Source organism: Caretta caretta, chromosome 10 (genome assembly GCF_965140235.1).
Source record: "Caretta caretta isolate rCarCar2 chromosome 10, rCarCar1.hap1, whole genome shotgun sequence".
NCBI lineage: Eukaryota > Metazoa > Chordata > Testudines > Cheloniidae > Caretta > Caretta caretta.
In genome coordinates this window covers 81,672,798-81,695,509 of record NC_134215.1, presented here as the reverse complement: position 1 = coordinate 81,695,509, position 22,712 = coordinate 81,672,798, and the positions used below count along the sequence as shown (strand labels likewise).

At 44.4% G+C, this 22,712-nt stretch overlaps 1 protein-coding gene across 4 annotated transcripts in view; it reads right to left on the bottom strand.

Moving 5' to 3' along the window:
• The window catches only part of CORO2B (coronin 2B), a 139,898-nt gene that overhangs the window by 67,175 nt on the left and 50,011 nt on the right, over positions 1-22,712 (bottom strand). The window contains exon 1 of one of the 4 annotated variants that reach the window (XM_048865795.2): positions 14,197-14,219. The exons of the other annotated variants lie outside the window; for them this stretch is intronic. The gene's annotated coding sequence lies outside the window, so the exon portion shown is untranslated. Of the gene's footprint in view, positions 1-14,196; positions 14,220-22,712 lie in introns of those variants that run through there. 4 annotated transcript variants of the gene reach the window in all.

Below are 22,712 nucleotides of genomic sequence, written 5' to 3'. Positions count from 1 at the left end.
CCACTTACTGCGAAGTACAAGCGTACTTTCTGCAGCTGTTTTGGAATTCAGAGCGCAATTCTCCTCTTACACCCATGTTGCACCCATGTAAGGCCAATGGAGTTACCTCCAATTTGCATAAGCGTAGAATCAGACCCAAATCGTTTTGATCTGAGCTGCTATTCTTTCAGACAAACACATTTAATTGTAAGTCCACTGTCCTAAATCCTTTACAGGAGTGTTGTACTGTAGCTGATTTCTGACACAAAGAGTTGAGTGCAGCCTTATCCATGTTAATATTAAAAGTCATTCTTTCCTCTATGACCATCTTGCATAAGCAGCAGTATGCTTTTGTCATTGTTTTGCTCCATGATTAATGCTAGATGCTACAGGCTGGCTGGAAAGTCAGTTTTAAATACTTCGCATCTCCAGTCCTGATCCTTCAATAGATTACTCGGGAAGATTAAGCTTTCCCATCTGGAACTTTTCAGGAAAGTAAGATCTGCATTGCAGCACTAATTACGTTTCTGTAATTCATGCACATTGAGGTGTTCTGGTCTCAACCTGAAAATTGTCATTTGTCTTCCTGGCATTAACATTTTACCAAAAAATCTGAGCGTAAACGCTGTCTCTGGTTTAGTGAGCCATAGTGTAACCAACTCTTCCCACTATGTTTTTGCAAGTGTTTGCACCTGGACGGAAGAAATACTCACACAGAAGTGACTCACAGAAGTGAAATCTAAAATGTAACAGTGCCAGATTTGTTCCATTCCATTTTCAGGCATCAGGGGTGATATACAAATAAGTTTTTCAAAATGCAAATGATGGGGATATATGGAAGGAGTGGGAGTTAAGCTATGCCCAAGTGCAAGACAGACACATGCTTGCAAGATATTGGTAAGTTCGGGAATCTTTTTCGGAACATATTGAAATTAAGATGATCAGCTACTGTATCTTCCTTCTAAAATTACCTCTAAGTGCCATATGTAACCAGTATTTGCAGTTTGATTTTTTTTTAAAGTTGGATGTTCAATACAGTATGACAATGGAGCATCTGCTAGATCTTTGTTTGCAACTCTGCGGTTACCATGCTTTGCGTTATACACATTTGAAGAGCATTTGCAAATGGCTCAGGTCAAACTTGTTGGAAAATAGTAAGTATTTGCTATAAAGATGTTTAGGGGGGAAAAACACGTTCCCATTAATTTTTTTTATCTGGGGAGCAAAAAGGCTATTTTCCATCAAACTATCTCCAGTGAAAGCAAGAGTGTTTTGAGATCATAGTGCAAGATGGAAAATTCAATATCCTGAGGGCAACCTCTCTACAAGGACTTTGAGGCCCAGGGTTTGGGCAGGACCTTAGGAGCCCTGTGTGGATGCACAAGCAGAAAAGACAAGAGCAATAAAGCTCAGTTATGTACCTACCTTAGGTGTTCCCAGTTAGAAGAGTCCTATTAGACCATTCGATCAGTCTGTCCCTTTAGAACTGATTGATTACAAAATAGCTCAAGCTAAGGGGATTTTAAAATCCAGCAGGCACAGGAGTCCAAGCATGACCTTGAATTATTCACAGCACTTCAAGAGTTAGGGCTCTAGGGGCTTGATCCACAAAGGGATTCAGGGCACATAAGTCCAAATTTTAGATGCTCAAAACCGCCACTCAGCTGCCACCTACTCCTGTGGTGGGTATGCACAAAGCCGGCTTGGTCCGGACACCATCCAACAGCTCGATGCTTAGCCCTGGTGGGATCCTCAAGCTTGGTGTCCCCCACCTGTTGTGCCCTATGGGGCCTGCTCCAGTAGGCACTCAGAGGCTAACTACTGGATTGGGCACCCCACAAAACACAACTGGGGGGAAGTTCATGGTGCTCACCTTACACTCCACAGCCCAGTGGTTACAGCACTCACGCAGAATGTCCCCCTGCCCACTCTGCCTGCTGCAGAGCAGGGCCTTGAACCCAGGTGTCCCCCTCCCAGGTAAATGCCCAAACCACCCAGTTACAGAGTCGGACTCGCTCTCTGTGGCCCAACGACTATTAAATATTTCACACCAAGTGGAACTGAGCGAGCTCCAGCCCAGAACATCCTGTAGCCCAGTGGTCGGCGCATTCACATGGGAGAGTAGAGTCCAAACTCTGCTTTGGAAGCAGGTAGAGTGGGGATTTGAACCTAGGTGAGTCCGCTAACCACCCGGCTATTGGGCATGCTGGCACTGTTCCTAAGACTTTGGCAAGAAAGGGCTGACCTGGCTTTGGTGCTTAACTCCAGGCGAGGGTGCGTGGCTACGTACCCATGAATGCCGAGCAGAGGGAGGCACTGCCCTCCAGACCAGGGGTAAGCAGCTAACTCTCCCCAATCTTCAGAGGAACAGCCGTGTTAGTCTGTATTCGCAAAAAGAAAAGGAGGACTTGTGGCACCTTAGAGACTAACCAATTTATTTGAGCATGAGCTTTCGTGAGCTACAGCTCACTTCATCAGATGTATACCGTGGAAACTGCAGCAGACTTTATATACACACAGAGAATATGAAACAATACCTCCTCCCACCCCACTGTCCTGCTGGTAATAGCTTATCTAAAGTGATCAACAGGTGGGCCATTTCCAGCACAAATCCAGGTTTTCTCACCCTCCACCCTCCCACACAAATTCACTCTCCTGCTGGTGCTAGCCCATCCAAAGTGACAACTCTTTACATAATCAAGTCGGGCTATTTCCTGCATATTTCTGTGTGTATATAAAGTCTGCTGCAGTTTCCACGGTATACATCTGATGAAGTGAGCTGTAGCTCACGAAAGCTCATGCTCAAATAAATTGGTTAGTCTCTAAGGTGCCACAAGTCCTCCTTTTCTTTCTCCCCAATCTGTTACTTTTTCAAAGAAGGAGATGAGGTTGGTTTGGCACGATCTACCTTTTGTAAAACCATGTTGTATTTTGTCCCATTTACCATTGACCTCCATGTCCTTAACTACTTTCTCCTTCAAAATTTTTTCCAAGACCTTGCATACTACAGATGTCAAACTAACAGGCCTGTAGTTACCCGGATCACTTTTTTTTCCTTTCTTAAAAATAGGAACTATGTTAGCAATTCTCCAATCATACGGTACAAACCCTGAGTTTACAGATTCATTAAAAATTTTTGCTAATGGGCTTGCAATTTCATTTGCTAATTCCTTTAATATTCTTGGATGAAGATTATCTGGGCCCCCCGATTTAGTCCCATTAAGCTGTTCGAGTTTCACTTCTACCTCAGATATGGTAATATCTACCTCCATATCCTCATTCCCATTTGTCATGCTACCATTATCCCTAAGATCCTCTTTAGCCTTATTAAAGACTGAGGCAAAGGATTTGTTTAGACATTGGGCCATGCTTAGATTATCCTTGACCTCCACTCCATCCTCAGTGTTTAGTAGTCCCACTTCTTCTTTCTTTGTTTTCTTCTTATTTATATGGCTACAGAACCTTTTACCATTGGTTTTAATTCCCTTTGCAAGGTCCAACTATACTTGACTTTAGCTGTCTCACTTTATCCCTACATGTTCTGACCTCAATAAGGTAGCTTTTCTTGCTGATCCCTCCCATCTTCCACTCTCTGTATGCTTTCTGCTTTTTCTTAATCACCTCTCTGAGGTGCTTGCTTGCTCATCCAGCTTGGTCTACAACTCCTGCCTATGAATTTTTTCCCCTTTCTTGGGATGCAGGCTTCCGATAGCTTCTGCAGCTTTGATTTAAAGTAATCCCAGGCCTCCTCTACCTTTAGATCCATAAGTTCTTCAGTCCAATCCACTTCCCTAACTAATTTTCTTAATTTTTGAAAGTCAGCCCTTTTCAAATCAAAAACCCTAGTCACAGATTTATTTTTGTTTATCCTTCCATTCAGTTTGAACTGAAATAGCTCATGATCACTTGAAACAAGACTGTCCCCTACAGCCATTTCTTCTATGAGGTCCTCACTACTCACCAAAACCAAATCTAAAATGACATCCCCTCTAGTCGGTTCAGCAACTACTTGATGAAGGAATCCATCAGCTATCGCATCTAGGAAAATCTGAGCCCTATTATTATTACTAGCACTCGTCCTCCAGTCTATATCTGGGAAGTTAAAGTCTTCCATGATCACGCAGTTTCCATTAGTATTTCCTTCATTAAAAACATTAAAGAGGGCTCTGTCCATATCCAGATTAGATCCCGGCCATCTCTAGCACGCCCCGAGCCCTATCCCAGGGGAGGCTCTAGTAGTTTTCTTCCCCAATGTAATTTTTGCCCAGACGGACTCTGTCTTACCCATTCCCTCGCTTCTTATTTCTTTACATTCTACCTCATCATTGATCTACAATGCTACTCCACCCCCTTTGCCTTTATTTCTGTCTTTCCTAAACAGCACATCCCCTTCAACACCCGTAGTCCAGTCATGACGACTATTCCACCCTGTTTCTGTTATCCCTAGAATATCTGGTTTCACTTCCTGCACCAGTAGCTCTAGTTCCTCCATTTTGTTACCCAGGCTCCTCGCGTTGGTGTACACACATCTTCATTTTTGCTGTTTGGCCTCCCTCACATTCTGTACCCTATTGGGCACGGTCATTCTACAGCCAGTATAATCTATTAGATTGGTATCCACACTGCCCTTCCTCCTTATATACATTCTCCTACCCATGGCTGTATCCTTTCTTACTTCGTTTTCTTTCCTCTCAATGCTAAAATCCGGCGTGGAGATTACCTGGACATCTCCCAACCATCTCCCACAAATTCCTAGTTTAAAGCTCTCTTAATCAGTTGTGCCAGCCTCCATCCTAGAAGTCTATTTCCTTCCCTACTCAGATGAAGTCCATCCCGAGAGAACTGTCCTTTGTCCGTGAATGCCTCCCAGTGGCCATAGATCCCAAAGCCCTCCTTCTAGCACCACTGCCTGAGCCATATGTTGATAGTCATAATCTTGTCACACCTTTGTTGCCCTTCTCTAGGAACAGGCAGAATCCCACTAAAGATCACCTGAGCCTCGATTTCCTTAAGCGTCTTCCCCAGCCTGGCATAGTCTCTACAGCTGTCTGTCTTGTAAGTCCCCTTTGTAGATCGAGCCTTAAGAGCTTAATTGCCTATGACCAAGGCCCTGCATGCCATGCAACATGGCAGATTTAGATTAGGCAGCAACATCCCCGCCCCTCAGTTCTGGATTATACAGTTGAATGAATTATCTGAAAGCCAGTGCAGCTCCTGAAATGGTCGGGGGGGGTGGGGGGGGACAGGGGGGATGGAGAATCTGGGGTAGAAAAGTAGTGAAAGGAGGGACTAAAGTACTGAGAAATGGAGCTCGAAGGAAGAGCCAGCTGGCATCTAAGACAGAGAGTGGAGCAGACCTTCCCGGAGACCTTGGAGGTCTCAGGTAGAGACACCTCCCCAAATAACACAGGACAGCCTGTGCCTAGAGACTTCCTGCTGCCCTTCTGCATACTCCCCTGCCCCCCCACTAGCCCAGTCAGCCATGCCGTCCCCCTGTGGGAGAAGCTGGCAGTAAGAGGCCCTTTTAGCCGTACGCAGAGATTGCCTTTAGTCAAGCATGAAGTCAAGGCTGACTTTGTATGGCCCTATCATTGCACATACACAGGATCTTGACTAGAAGGTGCTGCAGTGACAAGCCACCAGGACTGCAATGTCACATGAGCAATTAGATAACACTAAGGGTACGTCTACACTGCAATTACAAATCTGTGGCTGGCCCACGCCAGCTGACTTGGACTCGCAAGGCTCAGGCTAAGGGGCTGTTGAGCTGCAGTGTGGACGTTCAGGAGTGGGCTGGAACCTGTGTTCTGGGACCCTCCCACCTCACAGGGTGCGGCCTGAGCCCAAACGTCTATACCACAACTAAACAGCCCCTTAGCCCCACAGATCCCACCCCATCTAGCGTCCCATCACAGGCCATTGGGCCTATTTACCATGAATAGTTAAAGATCAATTAATTGCCAAAATCATGTTATCCATCATACCATCTCCTCCATAAACTTATCGAGTCTAATCTTAAAGCCAGATAGGTCTTTTGCCCCCACTGCTTCCCTTGGAAGGCTATTCCAAAACTTCCAAGTCAGCTGGCACAGGAGTGTCTAACTGCAGTGTAGACATACCCTAAGTAGCATGCAGCCTCATACAGGTACTCTGCAGTATCTTCCTAAGAGATACTAGAGGCTGGAGTTTACTTCAGACTCCCTTATAAATTTCCAGGGTGAAGGATTTAGAGGAAGAGGGAACATTTATATTCTCTCATTTCCATGTATTTTTCCTTAAAAAAAATGAATTCCCAATGAACGTTTTATGCTATATGTACATTGAAATGTGCAGAGACCATCTTAGATTAGCTCATAAGAATGAACAAAGGATTGTCAATATTTTCTCCATCCTGCTAACGACTTCTCTTAACAAGGGATGTTGTCTTTAATAACGACTAGTCGTTCAGTAAGAACTGCCTGTAAAAGAGGAGAGTGTCAGGTCACCTGCCCACCAGCAGAGTCTTCCCCCGTCATAGGCAACACTAGAAACCTCGGGATCTTGTCACCATGTTACAGAGCTTATTGCATCTCATTGATTTAAGAGTATCTTAGAGCATCTTGTGTCTGGATGGATAATATAACTTTTGTGCCACATGAAGGTAACTGCTGAAGCCACTGTTCCTGGGGCAAGGAGCTTACATTTTGAAGTCTCACTGCAGTCACTCGAGTGCTTCTCATCCTTCTCCTGATCACAGCCCCATGGTACAAACAGGAAAAATGCCAGGGTCCCTCGCCCGTAAGTTAGAAACCTCATGCCTTTCTTATGGGTATACGGAAATGGTTGCAATCATTGTGGGAACTGAGAATTCCTGGACTTGTGGGCGGTTTCCTCTTTCCAGACTCAGAACAGCGAGTTCCTTTTTCAGCCTCTCCCTGCTGCAGGTCTTTATTTCCAACTCTGGTCATGACCATTTGGCAGGTGTCTGACGTAAGACTTGCAGGACTGAAGGGACTTCTTCTGGGGATTAACTGTATGGGCTAGCACATGGCTTTTCCTCTTTCTTTACCCCGAATGCAAGTCCCAAAGCCCAGATTCTCATCTCTGAGGGAGGAGAGGAGCTGGCTATGCTCTGTCTAGGACACGCAGAGCAGTCTGAAAGGCATCACCTGCTATGAATGTAGTTTCAGGATAAAGGGAAGAAGTGGAGAGCCTTTTAAGTTTTTTTTTCTAAACCTTGCTAGAGCTCTGACGGGAACTTGATGCCACCGTAAGTGGAAGGGAGTCAAGGGCTCTCACTCATCCAAGAGTCACTTAATAAGCAAGACCCCGAAGGATACAAAACTCCATCTCTATTCCCGCTAAGATGAATGGAGAGATTAATAGAAATACATCCTAGTTAGTGGCAATACAAGAAGTGCTCTCGCTCATTTTCCCGCCTTTTTGCGCCCCCAAGGAGCCTTTGCTGTAAGAAACAGAAGGAACAGTAGGGACATAGGAAACAGTAAGAAGCTCTTGAATTTGCTGATGGTATCGTCAATCTACTATGTTATAGCAGAGCATAAATGGTGCTATTTCCATAAAGAAGAGCATCCTACCTACAACTGCAAGTGCTGGTCAACCAAGCTCTGAAATTGCTCAGGCCCTGAATTGTGGCGAACCTTTCTTTGGATGACAGGAGGAGAGAGAGCTTTGAGAAGAAACCTCCCAGGTGCACCACTTCCTGTGACAGAATTAGACAGGGCACCCCGGGGGCTTTAGGTGACAGAGAAAAACAAGGAGCAGCTAGAACCATGGCTGGGAAGCTTGGGGCAAAAGATGCCTGCCACCGAAGCACCTTGCAAGGGCAATTACTCAGGTATGACCTTTGCTCTCTGGCTGACCTGATCTTCTTCCTCACGGATATGCTCAACACACAGAAAGCTGGGGAAGGAGTCATGAAAAACCTAGAAACTACACTTCCACCCAGTCTTGTCTCAGCACCACCGCTGAGCAAGGACTGTTGACCCCCAGCCAACAGAAGGACCATTCGATCCGCAGCATCCCACTGGGGCCTACCACATAGGCTGTTTCTACTACTGGAGAAATCCTCTGGGCCAATGGAGTCCCCATTTCCCATCAGTCGTTAGCAAATCCCCTCTCTGCTATTACTGCTTGAAAGTTGGAGGGTGGAGGGTACAGCGGGTTGGGAATTTTTTGTTTTTTTACAACCCCCTCCCAAACCAAACCAGATTTGTCAAAACTGAAATGTCACAAAACAGTGTCAGGTTCAATAAGTCGAAACGTTTTTGGAAAAAAGAGTTTCAAGGTTGTTGAACCAGAGGGTCAGGTTTTTTTTGTTTTTGTTTTTGTTTTTTACAATCACAACTTTTTGTTTAGAAATTTTAGTAAATTTACACAACCAAAAGGAAAAAAGCTCATAATCGAAGCAAAAAACATTTCCATTGACCCGAATCTAAACATTTTCTGGATTTTCAATTTGTGAAAATTCAAAGTTCTGACTTTTTGTCCCAATTTGAGATGGGAAAATTTTTTCACAATGTCGAATTCTCACAAGACAGGAAAACCATTTCCCACCCACCTTCCGTGGGGATCTACCCTGGAGAAAGTGCTAAAAGGAATCATTAGTGCCTGGGTTTCCGATGTGATGACTGCATCACATCTGCTGGTGGGGGGAGCAACCGAAGGAAGCCACCACTTGAGGAAGAGGAGGAGGAAGAGTTTGGGCTCTTCCATCTGCACAGCATCGCATAAGGCTGCTTTCTACTTTTTTAAAAATTAATATTTAAAGTAACAGTTTTATTTTTTTGAACAAGTTCTTTTACTTGATTTACGCCTTCCAAATAAAGGGCCTGGCACAGCGCACATCACCAATGGAAGAGTTTTGCCATTAACTTCAGTTGGAACAGGATCTGGCCCTAAAATAAAAGTGCATTACAAAATTGGCTTGTTTAAGTCCTGCAACTGCTATAAATTAAAGGGTCCACTCCTGAAAGATTCCAAGCACCCGCTGTTCCCACTGATTTCAATGGGAGGGGAGGTTGCTCAGCACCCAGCTGGACTGGCCCCTAAGTAGAGGTTGTTGCACTGAAGACCTTCATCCCCATAGGAATGGCTTCCCTGGAAGCAGCATTCAGCAGTGCAGCTGATGGAAGTGAGAAATCTTCCTAATTATTCGCATTTCAACAGGGTAATGCAGTAGGTCTGGCTATGAATAATACATTGCAGAGCTGGGGCACGTTTGCTCTTTTTCCTCTAATTATCTCTCTAAGTTGTCCTCCCCTCATGCAATCGCCACGTGAAGCAGAAAATTGAAGTCAAGCTGTAACGGCACAGAGCAGCCGGGTGGGCCTCATTCCACCCATTCTCTTGTTTGTTCATCAGTTACATGCTTTCGTAAGTAGACTTCAGTGCACGGCGAGAACCTGCAACGTCTTTGTTCAGAGAATCTCAGCTCCTCTCATTGGTAGGTCACCCCAGATTCCTGCGCTGCCTCACAGGTGCTTCTGGGTAGGACACCCAGGCCTTGGCTTGTTCCCATGCGCACTGGAGCAGAGGCAGCTAAGGGGACAAGATGGGTGCAGCAAACCACTGTCTCTTGCCCAGTAGGGGTCAGTGACACATACGCCCCTAGGGTGGGAAAGGTAGATATGTCGGCAAGTAGCCGCAACCAGAGGGTTATTAAGATCATTGGGTGAGTTAAAGCATGGTCTCCAAGCCATAAGCCCTTTCTGAGCTTTCGTTGCATTACATGCAGAGTTGCACACCAAGACGGCCAGTGGCCAAGTTTCCTTCCCAAACCCTCTGGGGCTCAGGGAGCCTTGGCTTAGGAGTGCAAATGGCACAGAGTTTGTGAGGCAGCAAGACTTATGTGAGGCCCCGAAGACAGACAAAGGCACAAGACAGCTGTGCCTGGGGACAGGGCAGCTGCACTTTACCGGCTGTTCCAGCCAGGGGGAAATGGTCTGTGCATAGACCATAGGGTTGCCAGGTGTCCGGTTTTCGACTGGAACGCCCGCCAGGTCCCTGCGGCCCCTAGGCATTGGGGCGGCCAGGGAGGCTCCACGCGCTGCCCCCACCCCCAGTGCCAGCTCCACAGAGCCCACTGGCCGGGAACCGCGACCAAAATGGGAGCTGCAGGGGGTGGCGTCTGCAGGTGAGAAGGCAGCGCGCACTGTGCAGAGGTGCCTGGCCACCCATGCACCTCGAGGCTGCAGGGACTTGGTGGCCACTTCCTCGGAGCCACAGTAAGCGCCGCTGGGACCCTGCACCCTGCCCGTGCACCCCAACCTCTTGCCCCAGCCTGGAGTCCCCTCCCGCACCCTGTACCCCTCATCCCTGGCCCCACCCCCAGCCAGAGCCCTCACCCCCTCCCACACCCCAACCCCCTACCCCAGCCCGATGAAAGTGAGTGAAGGTGGGGAAGAGTGAGCGATGGAGGGAGGGGGGATGGAGCGAGAAGGGGCTCAGCCTCAGAGCAGGGGCGGGGCAGGTTGTTTGGTTTTGAGTGATTAGAAAGTTGGCAACCCTAGTAGACCACCACCACCACGTGTCCTCCGAGAAACAAACAAAGTTACACGAAGAAATTACCTGACTCCACATCACCAATTTCTGCTCCAAACAAAAACGGCTAGAGAAGGCCCTAAAAAGCTGATGCTGTTTGGCAAAGAGCCAACAATACCTTGGTGAGCAGCAGGAGAAGTACTTCATCATATCTGGTTTTACTGTCTATATCCAGCCTGCAGCATTTCGGTGCATGACATTACATCCGATGGAGTGAAAGGGGCTTAGCAGCCACCAAATAACAAAACAATCCTCCACACTGAACTAGAACGAAGAGATACACCCCAGTTCAAACAGGAATTCAGGGAAGTCGTAGGGCCTGTGTTATACAGGAGGTCAGACTAGATAATCACAATGGTCCCTTCGTGGCTTTATAATCTGCGAATCTACGAAGAGTGCCCTAAATCAGTACAAAAAATAGAAGTATGTGAACAAATTTAGCTTGGCTATGAACTTCCATAGTAATCTAATCTCAAGCAGCTGAACAACCATTTGTAACTGCAGTGCCAAGTGACCCTGAAGTAGAGTTTTGCAAAAATTTTCAGACTTAAAAATGTCCAGTATGCAGCTAATTATGTAAACTACTCCACAGGGGTACATAGTAATAACCACGGGTGGCACCAGCAGCACTGCAGACATGCTTGGAACCAGGCCCTGGCAACAATGACCAAGCTACAAAGCTTCAAAACATCCCTGACTCTCCCACCCTCTCCCCTCGCTTCCCTTGGGATGAGGAGTGTTGCTTCTGGACGCTCCCATGACTGCCTCAGTGGTCAGAGCCAAGCTATAATCTTGACAGTGCAGCAAGTTCTACTCAGGTTATAGTGTGTGGAGATGAACTGTTTTTATAGCAATTGGGAAAACATTAAAATGTGAGACGTTGCCAGCAGAATGTGGTCTTCAGACAGCACCATTTGTCCAATTGCTCAAGAGATAAAGAACATAATTCTTTTAACTGCACAGACAGTAAGAAAAAGCACAAAAATCCATGGGTTATAACAAGAATATTTGATATAAAGGAGACAAATGCCACTCACCAATGCCTGCCCAAATAAATCTTCATTGTTATTCTAGCTACAAGATGAAGCCAAAGAGACCGTGGGACTTATTGCATCCTCATGTGTATTGCACAACCCCTAATGCAGTTTCCCACTGGGACCCGCACCTTGGTATCTTGAATGAAAATTGGACTCCATAGGATTTAGAATAATAGCACAAACTGCAGAGGCAAATTCGCCATAGATAGATGAAGTTATATGGAAGTTAGCACTCAGTAAAGATGCATAAAATACAAAAAAGGTATTTTTGACAATCATGAAACGCTAAGCCATCTTACTGGCACAGCAGTAGTATTTATACATTGGACATCTTACTTTGCAGTAATTTTTAATTATTCTGTTTGTCCGAGTTTCATCTTGCTTAGAAGTAATCTAAAGAGTAGCTCTGTACATTTCCACTTCTTAACCTGGGCCAAAACCAAGAAGAAGAAATGCAGATGAAAGTTAATGAACACAATAACCAAACAACCCTCTCTTTCTCCCTTCCCCCCCATATTTCAACGCTCAGAAGTTTCCCCACTCAGTCCAATGTTTAGCTGAAAGTTCCCAGCTTGGGTGCTTGACGCAGTCCAGTTCACACACCCAGAGAGATGATGGCTGCTGAGCAGAGCTGGTCAAAATGACAAATAGTTTTCCCATCAGAAAATGTGGTTTTGTCAAACTATATTTTATGTGGGGAAAATGTCAGTTTCAATAATTTGATGAGGAGAATCTAAACAAAAAAATTGTTTTGTGCAAGTCTGACAATTCAAAATGAAAATGTCTTTTTGAAATGTCAAACAGGATCACTACAATCTAAAACGTTGAAATTTTCGATACTGGGATGAAGCAGAGGAACCACCCACCAGCATAGAAGGAGTTAAGGAGAGCCTTTGGGCCCAGCTAGCCCCACCCATTACAGCTTCAGCCAATGCCAGGCTTGGCGAGGGTAAAAAGGAGGGAGCCTGGCTCAGTTTGGGACTGACAAGTGAAGAGACAGGAGCTAACTGCCGTCCTGTCTGAGGGAAGGATCACTAGCCTGGCCTGCCAAGGTAGCCTCCAGGGAATAAGCACCATCTTCCTGGCCAAAAGGAGATGGAGAAAGAGGCCTAGAAGCACTCGGCCTGAGAGGAAGCTGGGTGACCAGAGCGCGGAGACCTTGTGGGAGTTACAGCCCCACCAAACTTACAGCTGCTCCGCCCAGAAAAACCTGGGACCGCAGCAGGATGCCGCCCAAGGTCCCTGAGGGGGCACTATTAAGAGACAATCCACCACGGGAACTTGGACTATAGGGACCATGCCCCATAATAAAGGGGCAATGGTAGGAAGTAGGCGAGGGCAGCAGAGTCCTCACCGGGAGATCCCCTCCTGAGGGGTTACTTATGCAGGGCCCTGGGCTGGGACCCAGTGAAGTGGGATGGCCCGGGTCCCCCTACCCTCCCTGCCTTAAAGACTGAGGCACCTCGACCACAGAAGCAGGGTCAGGAAGCCAGGAACCCCAACCACTAGGCCGACTGGCCTTCCAGCCCTCCCACACCCATTACAGATACTTTTTGCATAATTTTTTCTTTCTACAGTTTCTGGCTTCGGAATGGAAATACTGAAGATTCCCATGGGACAGAGATTCCGATTCCTCACAGCTCTGTTGGTGACATTCAGAGGAAGGATGCAAGAGGTGAAGGTAAATCAGGGATGTCCCAGGATGTAGCCATAGTTCAATATGTACTTCGGTTTCCCCTTTGCTGCTGCTACAACTCTTTATTTAAATTGTGGTAGCACTCACCCTTTTTCTCTCCGAAGGAGAAACAGGTTTTTTAGTTTATGCCTGCTTTGCCAGGTGTGGGTGGTGTTCTAAACAAGGTCAGAAACGCACCTTACACCTGGAGCAGAAGGTGGAGAGGTTTGTGGTGGTTCTTAGATCCTGCTGAAGTTTGTTTCACAGCCTCAGACAGACTCCTGAGAAAAGCTGCCTCCTGCAGAGACGTGCTTGATCCTTGCAGTCCACAGCTCTGTTCTCAGACATCGTCCTCATCTTGGAACTTCAGGCAATGTTTTGGATACCCTGGATCCAAGCCATGGAGCACCGTGGAGATCATGAACTTTACTCAGTATTCAGTGGGAAGCTGGCATAGAGCAAGGGGACAGGTTTGATGTACTCACAGTAGCCCATCTTGCTGAGGAGATGCTCTAGCTGAAGTTTCCTCAGGGCTGATGACTTCATGCCTGGGTTTACTGCCATGCTCTAGTACTGCTGGCAGATTAATGAAAGTATGTTTAGCAGAGGTGAGGTCATCATCCTCGAGGATGCGATGGAGTCTTCTAGCCAACCAGAGCTGGTAGAAAGCATTACTCATAGTCACAGCTACGGGATAACTTAGCATCAGTGAGGAATCCAAAGCCATGGTTATTTCTGGAAAACCCATTCCATGTTTTGCATGAAGAGATAATGGGTATTCATACAATTATGCAAATTGACATCCATTTCTCTTTTGAATCTATATTCAAGTTGCTTTTGCACTTTTCTTTCTGTTCCTGCATCCTTTACGCAGACCAGACACACATGCGTTGCCTCGGTAAAGACAGCTCAGTCTTGTATTCAGGGTCAGGAATAATAATTAAAGGACGTTTCTGGGCTTACCTCACTGTTTCCAGTTGCTTTCACAGCAGCTACTTGTGTCAGACAAGGAAAATGCTGGTGTGGTTCTTATTTTGGGTACAATGCTGGTGCCTCCTCGGGAGCTGGCTGGCTCTCAACAGAACAGAAAGAGATGGGCTCAGTTCAGCACAGTGGTAGTAAAGGCAGTTGCACCAGCATAATGCAGTGATGAATCAGGCACAATACTTCCCAGAACGCTGCCTCAGCATAACACAGGCCCATGTGGGCTTTGCCAGCGGGAGCCGCTAAGTTACTGCACCTGCAGCAAAGATTCCAACAGGAATTCTGCATCTAAAGAACAACCTTCCATCTATCTGTAAGGCTAACTTGTGATTTTAGCATGATGTCAGAATACATTCCTGAACCACTAAACAAATCAATGCCATCCTTCGCCAGCGAAGAAAAAACATTCCAGTTAACCTGAAAGAGGGGTAGCCATGAATCATTTGTTTCAATAATAGAAAAAAGTAGAAAAGAAGAGAAAAGAAACTGCTCTCACAGCTTCTCAAAACCAGCAGGGCTAGTGCACCAAGGTGCCAAGAGCTTGCAACGTAAAGTCACTGGGCACTGAGGGGACTCTTAGAAGCACAAGATTGGATTTTAGTTAAATATGTAGGAAGACCAAGCAAGTCTCTTCTGTTTAGCTGCTGTCTACCACTCAACCTGGTCATCAAATCATCATAAGTGATGTTTCTTTTAATACAGAGATGCCCCAGCAGAAAGTCTGTCATTGTGACCAACATTTCTATTTCATACCAAATTCAGTTAAGAAAATGGCATAAAACCAACTATTGCATTTAAGCATCATTGAGTCTCCACTTTACAGAGCACCTGGGAACTCCTGGAGATTCTGGAGACTTTTCTCCAGAGCCTGTAATATATTATATTTACAAGGCCTGCGGTACTCTGGGAATAGTTCTCTAGAGCCCAGCCTCAGATACATCACAGTTCATTTGGTTCTGGAGTTCCATCCACAGACATTATATGGTATTTTATTTTTACCCACCTCACTCTCAGAAGGTTTAAGATATTAAAAAAAAATTGTGTTGATTTATTGAAGTCACTTCCATCCCTCTTCTACAGATCAGACTAATACAACATCATTTTCAAGGTTCATTCAACTTCTGAATTATTCATGAAAGTTGAAACTAAAATTCATTACAACACCTCTATCCATAAATGGCCAAACAGAGCGTCAATAAACATTGAGAATACCATAAAGTACAGACCCTTTAAAATTAGGGACTAAATAAACCATATTCCAAATCACGACACTCGGTGTCAATACTGAACATCATGAACCATGCTTGATCAGACAGTGTCCTCCATACTCAGACACTTGCAATGCTCCTAACAATGTCAACATTTGCTTGTTTGAATACTTGGGGGGAAATGTGCTTAAAAACATACCAAACTGGAAGATGGAAATTATAGTCACATCAACAGTTGAATGAAGTATAGCTGTAACCGTGGCAGAACTGCAGAAGAGCTCTGTGTGGCTCGAAAGCGTGTCTCTCTCACCAACAGAAGTTGGTCCAATAAAAGATATTACCTCACCCACCTTGTCAGTCAGATCAACAGTAACACAAGAACAATGAAAATGCTAGGTAGTTCTGATAGTCTATAGACATCTGTATATTATATTTAAGTGGTGTCCTGCATAATTATTTGGGTCTATGTGCATCTGCTTCCTCTTCCCTTCCCCTTCCCGCCCGCCCCCCAAATGCAGATTGCAACAGAGGGAGAAAAAGTTGCAGGAATCATTAGGGAAGTAGATTTGTATAGGATGTATGCAAGGAGAACATCACTTTCCCTACAGCACTCCTCCTGCTATGCTGCCAACATGTGAATCCAACTGCCCTCTCAAAGCAGTCAAGCATATTGCAGACGTTGCATCACATTACGTGACTGCTGCTCTGAGAGGTAGCAACCTCCCTTCTGTGGCTTTGACACCCAAGATCCACTGGGTGGACCATCCATGTTTCACTTGCTAATCCTGTCCATAGATGCTCTGCATCCACCTTCTCCCAGCTCCTTGCCATGCAACATGGAGACACTCCTGAGAAGGTGCATATTTCCAGGTAGGTCTTCCCCTTCCCCATCTTTGGATATATTTAACCCAGATTACAGTTTAGCTCTGTCCTTCTCTAGTGGCTGGCTCTGTGGTTTATGAGTCTGTTACTAGCTTTGGGAAAACAGAGTTAGCTTTGCAGTAGACACTTGTAGTTACAGATCCAAGAGCCATAGTTTTAATCTTTGCTCTGAGGGCTTATCCTGGGGTGTCATGTTACACTATAAAAGAGGACCAGAGGCCTTAATAAATTCCAAGCAAACGTTTTTTGCCATCCATGTGATCATGGAGTATTTGACCCCTTCCTCCTTTTGCACTTACTAGATCAGTTATCTCAAAAGCTGGACTCAAATAAGATCTTGGTTTTATTTCCTAGCCTTGGTTTGCTCACCCCCTGGGTTCAGCGCCCGCATAACAGTGCTCAAACTGGAGCAAGCAGTCTGGCCCAGCACTCAGCCTAATCTACCATGACAGAAAGAAACATTCTCTCACACACAACCTTTGGAACCTACTGCTAATCAAGATGTACGTAATTGACCAACACACATTCAAATCCCCAGCTTGAAGTCTATTTTCTCAGGTCAGAGGCTCCACACTGTCTCAGCGATATTTAGAAAACCGAATGGGAGTGCAGTAGATCTATTGGAAAACACAAAATGCCATGACAAGGCCAGTTCTAGCTTACTGGAAACACAGTACATTGTTGAACTCCACATTTTGATATAGAGACATTAAGCTGTTGATCCAGCCAGCCAGGAGTTTCAGAGAGTGTTCTAAAGATGAACTTTGGTGCCCAGTTCTAATTAAAGTGTTCTGTCAGACATATTACAGGAGAAAAGGGAAAGATCGGTGATGAAGTTCACAGAAAAACTACAGGTTTGGGGATGAATTTTCAGAGATCAGCTCAATTGGTGATCCAAGTAAAATGCTCGTGTTTTGTTACCTCCACTGCTTGCTTTTCTGCACGTTCTCCAATTTATGAGAAAAACTGTATTTTCTCTGCAAGAATTTACACTGAAACACTGTGAAATGTATTACATGGAGATTAGTGGTAATGGCAGCTGTAGTATCTACCTACCTGCTGGAAATTTGCCAAAGTGCACCTTTTAGCAAGGAAATGAAATGAGTATTTCACTATATACGCACTCTTATGGAACAGTAATATCACCTTTTAACTCAAGCTGTCTGGAAAACAGTCCCATTTAATGAAAAATTGGGACTTGAACTTGGATATCCCACATGAATTCATTAACCAGTGGGTTATAGCACCGCATCTCCTTCTCTCCTATTGGAGAGTTTGTGTAATTAAATATTCATTGGGCAGGGAGAGGGAGACTGACTCTGTAGCCTGGTGGTTGGGGCACTTGGCTGGGATCTGAGAGACCCAGGTTCCCGATGAGAATTTCATTGAAACACACATTTCCATAAAACATTTTAGAATAATAGAATTGTAGAACTGGAAGGGATCTCAACTGGTCATCTAGTCCAGTCCCCTGCAGGACTAAGTATTATCTAGACCAGCCCATTTCTGTTTTAACAAAACTGCATTTTTGACAGACAAAAGTTTAATTTTTCCCCCCAAGCCCATTCTACTTTTAACTGTGATTTCGTGTAGAATAGTTTAACTTTTTGCACATAGCAAAGACTTCAAAGTAAAATTTATCACTTATTCTAATAAGAATGTTAACTGAGCCATTAAAAGTATCATGCTTGGGAAAAAATCTTGTACAACAGAATTAACATATGTTCAAAGTTCTGCAGCAGAGTGATAATGGAAAGCTTTTATTTGTATTGTAGTAACACAAAGGGACCTCTATCACAGACCAGGATCCCATTGTGCTTGGCACTGTACAGACATAAAGAGACAGTCCCTGTCTGAAGGACTTAGATTTTTAGAGTAATTTCTATAGAATATTATTGGTTTAAATCCTTATTAAGTTCTTTAGGACTTTCATAAGACTATGCAAGTATTACACAACCAGAGCTTCTGTAAGACATAAGATGTTTCCTTAAAATACTTTGCTTTCCAGGACCAGAGTTTTGCATTACCCAGCGAATAGCAGAGTAAGTGATTTTTCTTACCAAGATTTACACTTATATTAACAATTTTAAATTTGAGATTTAGATAAAAGTGGTTTGAGATTTAATAACGAGGCTAAGCTAGTCGCAATCAACAGGCTTCTAAATATTAAACCAGTCATACACTACAAAACGCAATCCATGTAAGGTGAGCATTATATGCAAATATTTCTTTGGCAGGAAGAGAAAAGTAGAGGAATAATAAATTGTCTCCAGGAAGTATGTTGGGTCTTTCCTGTACTGAACCCCCAAAAGATCATATTAGGGGATAGCTCCAGAGCAAGGGAGTTTGGTTTTTGCAATTTCAGGCCAGGATGCTGTGGCTGACATGACCTGTGGTAAAGGATCATTAACTTGTTCTACTAGTGCCCCAACTCATAAGAGCAGAAATGGATTGGGGATGGGAAGAAGAGCCCTGTGTTTGAGTGCAGGTTGACTATCAAATGATTTCCCATGCGCTCTAGTGCCAGGTTAGGGCAGTAGCATAGATTAATAGTTTCTAAGGCCAGAAGGGACCACTGATCATCGATTCTAGTCTGACCTCCTGTGTAACACAGGCCAGAGAACTTGCCCAACATAATTCCTGTAGCTGATCTTTGAGAAAAACATCCTCGTCTTGATTTTAAAATAGTCAGTGATGGAGAATCCACCATGACTCTTGATAAATTATACCAATGGTTAGCTCCTCTTACTGTTAAAAATTTACACCTTACTTCCTGCCTGAATTTGCCTAGCTTCAACTTCAGCCATTGGATCATGTTATACCTTTCATCAGCTAGACAGAAGAGCTCACAATCAAATATTTGTTCCCCATGCAGGCACTCACAAACAATAATCAAGTTACCCCTTACCTTTCTCTCTGTTAAACTAAACAGACTGAGCTCCTGGAGTCCATCACTATATGGCAGGTTTTCTAACCTTTTAATCATTTTCATGGCTCTTCTCTGAACCCACTCCAACTCATCAACATCTTTCTTGAATTGTGGACACCAGAACTGGACACATCCCAGCAGTGGTCACACCAGTACCAAACACAGGGTAAAATATACTCTCTACTCCTACCGGAAATCCCCTATTTATACATCCAAGGATCACATCAGCCCTTTTAGCCACGGCGTCACATGGGGAGCTCATATTCAGCCGATTATCCACCATGACCCCCATATCTTTTTCAGAGTCTCTGCTTCCCAGGGTACAGTCCCCCATCCTGGAAGCACAGCCTACTTTCTTTGTTCCTAGATGTTCACACTCACTCTGAGCCATATTAAAATGCATATTGTTCTCTTGCACCCAGTTTACCAAGCGATCCTGATCACTCTGTCACGTGACCTGTCCTCTTCGTTGTCTACCACTCCTCAATTTTGGGGTCATCTGGAAACTTTATCAGTGATCATTTTATGTTTACTTCCAGGTCATTCATAAAAGTGTTAAATAGCATAGGGCCAAGAACAGATCCCCGAGGAACCCCATTAGAAACACCTGCTTGACGATGATTCCGTGTTTACAATTACTTTTTGACACCTGTCAGTTAGCCAGCTTTTAAGCCATTCATTGTGTGCCATGTTGATGCTATAGAATTCTAGGCTGTTGGTTTTTTAAATCAAAATGTCCTGCAGGGGAAGTTTAAAAGAATTGTCAGCTAACTACATCACAGTGTAACCATTTTGAAGGCCTCAGAATGCTTCTGAAGAGCAGCGAGATTCTCTTTTTATGGAGAACTTAGGATACTGTGCTAGGATGAGACCCCGCAAGGTGCTGAGCGACTTCGACTCTCATTGGCTTTGGGAAATGCAGCAGCACATCGCAGGACTGATCCACGTGAGAATGGCCATGAGCTAGAGGTGAAGGTGGGAGGAAGGTTCTCTCTCCACTCACTTCATGCACAAAGAACATACGTTTCTCCCACTATCTGTACTGCTGTTCAACCAAATATGAGAAAGAGGCATGAACAATGCCTTCTGCTCAGTATGTAGAAGCTGTTACAGCGCCCTTCAACGACTGTCCAGCGATGGCTGCATGGGGAGGCTAGGATGAGTAAGTGAGCAGGGCAGTGAGTCTAGAAAGTAAATTGTTTGAGGGAGGTATCTGTGCTGAAAAAAAAGGGAGTGAGTAAGTGGCCACATTCTGCGTTGCTCTCTCAGTAGGAATCCTGAGTTCTCCTGGATCATGTGCTTGAAGGGAAGTTTGATTCCCCTGGCTGGCATTCTCTTCTTGCAAGAGAATAAATCACTATTCCTATTTTAAAAGGACATGCTGGAGCCTAGATCTACTTCTGGAGGCAACTAAGACAATATAAATGCTCTATTTTCTGTCTTTTTGCCTCCAGTCCCTTAGTGAAGAAATTAAATCTGGGCTGAGCTGTACAGAGATAATGAAAGGACACACAAAACTCAAAGAGAAGCTACAATATATCCAATCATCGGAAAAGAGGGGGATAGTAGGACAGAGATTAAAGCTGTATGTCACAGTACAGCAGAAGGCAGAATACAGAAAATCCTAGGAGATATCATCTCCTAAATCATCTCCGGATAACTGCCGTGCAGTCACATTTGATGGCTTTTCAGATGTTCCAGTCTATGGCAGCTCCAGCTTTTCCCAAACAGGAACAGCAGGGTGCACCACTGTGTCTCAATTTTTATTTATTATAATTGGCTCTTTTGAATAGTCGGGAGCCTTGGCAACAGTCGTTAAGGAGAGCACTTGCAAAAATCCACACAGCACTAGAACATGCAATCACCACAGAAGAGCGTACAGTAATCCTTTTAAATGACAATATACAGGCCCTTTTAATCTGCTTCCATCAGACAAGCTCTTAGAGAATGTACTGTAAAAGCCTCTTCCTCACTCTTCATTGCCTGTATGAAACAGTCATTTTCAGTTCTTGGTAAGAGAGGTTTTTTGGTGGTAATCTTCTAATTCTTCCGGTGCACACAGAGAATTCGTTATTCCTCAGATTTGTCTCATTTTGAAAGAAAAAACAAAAGTTATTGTTGGCCAAGTCAAACCAACACTCTGATGAAACACAGAAGGGTTCATGGCACTTCCAAACAGCAGGGTTAGCTAGTTACTGCGTCACAGAGAATGGGTACTTGATGAAACCATGTTCTTTCATCCTGACTGTCTCCAGTTTGTTGCTTCAAAATCCTAAATAAGACTTTAGAGATGCTTGGAAAAGCCAAACTCTTCCAGTGGATAATTTATGCATTAAAAGGGTCTGATTTTTTTTCTAGAACATGTTGAGCTTTCTGCAGGGCTTCATTTCTAGAGCAAAAGGTACATTTTTGTTCTGATTCAAATGACATTTTCATTTCATCTTAAAATGTGGTGCCCTTTGGGATTTTTTTGAAATAAAGATTTCTGGTTGGGCATTTTTTCTCCCCTCTTGTTTTCTTAATTAAATACGTCCCTCGCTCTTTCTTCCCCACAAAAAACGAGAAAGCTAGCTAAACAGAAATTAAAAGGAACAGTAATAAGGGTGAAATGCCTGCAAGCTGCATGGAAACTTTTTTAAAAACATCATTATAGAGGCTCAAACTACATGTATACTCAAAATAAAATTTAAAAGAAAAACCCACAGCAAAACAACTCCAAAAATGTCAGTATGGACAGTAAACAACCAAACTGAAAGACGTAGTTAGAGACAAAAAGACATACTTTAAAAGAGGAAGTCAAATATGCCTGAGAAAAATAGAAAGGAGCATAAACTCTGACAAGTCAAGTGTAATTAGGCAGGCCAAAAAAGACTCTGAAGAGCAACAAGCAAAAGACATAAAAAGGAATAGCAGAAAGCCTGCCAAATAATCAGTGGGGCTACTGGACGATCGAGGTGCTCACCCAAGGGAGACAAAGCTGTTGCGGAGAAGCTAAATGAATTCTTTGCATCGGTCTTCACTGCAAAGGCTGGGAGGGAGATTCCCTCACCTGAGCCATTCTTTTTAGGTGACAAATCTGAGGCACTGCCCCAGATTGAGGTGTCAATAGAGGAGGTTTTGGAACAAACTGATAAATTAAACAGTAACAAGTCACCAGGACCAGATGGTATTCACCCAAGAGTCCTGAACGAACTCAGATATGCAACTGTAGAACTACTAACTGTGGTATGTAACCTATTACTTACATCAGCCTCTGTACCAGATGACTGGAGGACAGCTAATGTAATGCTGATTTTAAAAAAGGCTCCAGAGGTGATCTTGGCAATTACAGGCCGGTAAATCTAACTTCAGTATCAGGCAAACTGGTTGAAACTATAGAAAAGAAGAATACTATCAGACACATAGATGAACACAGAAGAGTCCACCTGGGGAAGAGTCAACATGGCTTTTGTAAAGGGAAATCATACCTCATCAAT